The sequence below is a fragment of the Anabrus simplex genome, chromosome 4, assembly GCF_040414725.1.
Source record: "Anabrus simplex isolate iqAnaSimp1 chromosome 4, ASM4041472v1, whole genome shotgun sequence".
Lineage (NCBI taxonomy): Eukaryota > Metazoa > Arthropoda > Insecta > Orthoptera > Tettigoniidae > Anabrus > Anabrus simplex.
The window spans coordinates 369,222,552-369,224,608 of record NC_090268.1 but is presented as its reverse complement, the minus strand read 5'-3'; the positions used below and the strand labels follow the sequence as shown (position 1 = coordinate 369,224,608).

General features: G+C 46.3%; 1 non-coding gene across 1 annotated transcript; it reads right to left on the bottom strand.

Annotated features, from left to right (window-relative positions):
* Positions 1 to 388: 388 nt before the first annotated feature.
* On the bottom strand, positions 389 to 461 carry TRNAA-AGC (transfer RNA alanine (anticodon AGC)). Its single transcript has one exon. It is a non-coding gene; the product is annotated as a tRNA-Ala (tRNA).
* Between the last annotated feature and the right edge of the window lie 1,596 nt (positions 462 to 2,057).

The following is a 2,057-nucleotide window of genomic DNA, read 5'->3' as shown; positions in this document are numbered from 1 at the left end:
ACTGAGTAGAGGTGGGTTCTTTTCCTACCTCAGCCATCCTGGAAGTGGTTTTCTGTGGTTTCCTACTTCTCCTCCAGGCAAATGCCGGGATGGTACCTAAGTTAAGGCCACGGCCGCTTCCTTCCCTCTTCCTTGTCTATCCCTTCCAATCTTCACATCCCCCCGCAAGTCCCCTGTTCAGCAAAGCAGGTGAGGCCGCCTGGGCGAGGTACTTGTCATTCTCCCCAGTTGTATCCCCGACCCAGAGTCTGAAGCTCCAGGACACTGCCCATGAACCGGTAGAAGTGGGAACCCTCGCTGAGTCCGAGGGAAAAACCAACCCTGGTGGGTAAGTAGGTTAAGAAAGAAAGAAGATATAACTGTACTGAGAGTCAAGATGTAAAATAGCTGGAGGCGCCGGGTATCGATCCCGGTACCTCTCACATGCTAAGCGAGCGCTCTACCATCTGAGCTACGCCCCCAGTTACTCGTTCCTGCGCAAAATGTCTTACTGATCCAGTATTCTTATAATTTTAACATACACTCCTAGAGAGCGTGAAGTGTACGTATTAGCACACAATGAACTGTGTCAGTTTGACAACCAGACCTCGTGTGTTCACTACTTTCACTGCCGTTGTGGTGGGGCTTTGCCAAGGTCCGTGACATCCACTTCTATGGTAGCATTAATCAGTCTCCGATGGTAGCTTATTTCAGTAACTTGGCCATCTAAGGCATTCGTATCACGTACCATACTGTGAATTATTGTCGTTTAAGTTATCAGCTGGGGAACAGGCTCGATGTAGCTTTTTGTGTACCGTATCTTTTGCTAACCTCTTCATTTCTTCTTTCTTTCATACTCTGTTTACCCTCCAGGGATGGTTCTTCCCACGGCCTCGACGAAGGATCCCACCTCTACGGAATCAAGGGCAGTGTCCTGGAACGTGAGACTTTTGGATGGAGGATACAACTGGATTGGAGGACAAGTACCTCACCCAGGTGGCCTCACCTGCTATGCTGAACAGAGGCTTTTTGGGGGGATATTGTACCCGTCTAAATGGTACCTCAGTTAATGTGAGAAAGCTGGGAATATTTATTACGGAGCATTGCTTACGAGTGCGCGTGTACCAGCTGTGACACAGTTGTGCGAGAGCGAGCCGGCCGAAACTAGGTCAACAGCTGATCGAGGGCGACCGGAGCGCAGTTACGTCATGACACCGGCAGACGACAAAGGGGAGGAGAAATGTTCTCATAAAATCCACTCGTAGCGGTCAAGGACGAGCTATGGCGCAGGTCGATTACCAGCCAATAGAAATTGAGGAAAGTGCTGGAAATATTAGGATTGTTCTGGAACTAAGTCGAAGGAAGTTCTTGGGTAAGAACGTCAAAACAGTTCAAGAAAAATTTTACGAGACGACGGCCAGAACAGTTTTTCAAGAGCACGTCGGACAGTTTTTTTTTTCTTACGAGAAGTCGAACCGTGTATTCGCTACGGGAAAGAAGAATATGTTCAGACGACGTGAATACTAGTGTAATCCTTATAGGGCACGATCATTACATTACTTGAATGCCAGTGTAATTCATTGTTAGCTCAACGCAGTATCCAGCGAGCTTATTACAGTTGTACATTCTCCCGGGTGGAAAATGTTAAACCGCAGACAGTCAGCGTGCTCATTTAAGCCGATTCTTGCCATAGAAGCTTTAGGAATGTTCCATTGGACATTATGAAAGGAAATCACGATCTCAAGTGGATAGGCGAGAGGAAATCTAACCTTTGTTTAATCATCATAATAGTCAGCCCTATTATTTGTCAGCCTAAGGCGTATCGTAACTTAATGAATGTGTTCAGAAGACGAAGCTTATAGTAATAATGGACCTAAAGTACCTCGTTGCGCCAAGTTAAGTGTTGTACATAACTTAGTGAGTTATAGCTAGTGTGGATCCCTGTGCTAATAGAATATTTTAGTTTCAGCTATCTCCGAGGAAACCAAGTTGTCGACATGCGGCGATCAAGAGGGAAATCGAGAGATTTTCTGAGACTTTGCTGGAGTAAAAAGAAGACGCTGAATATAGCTACAGTC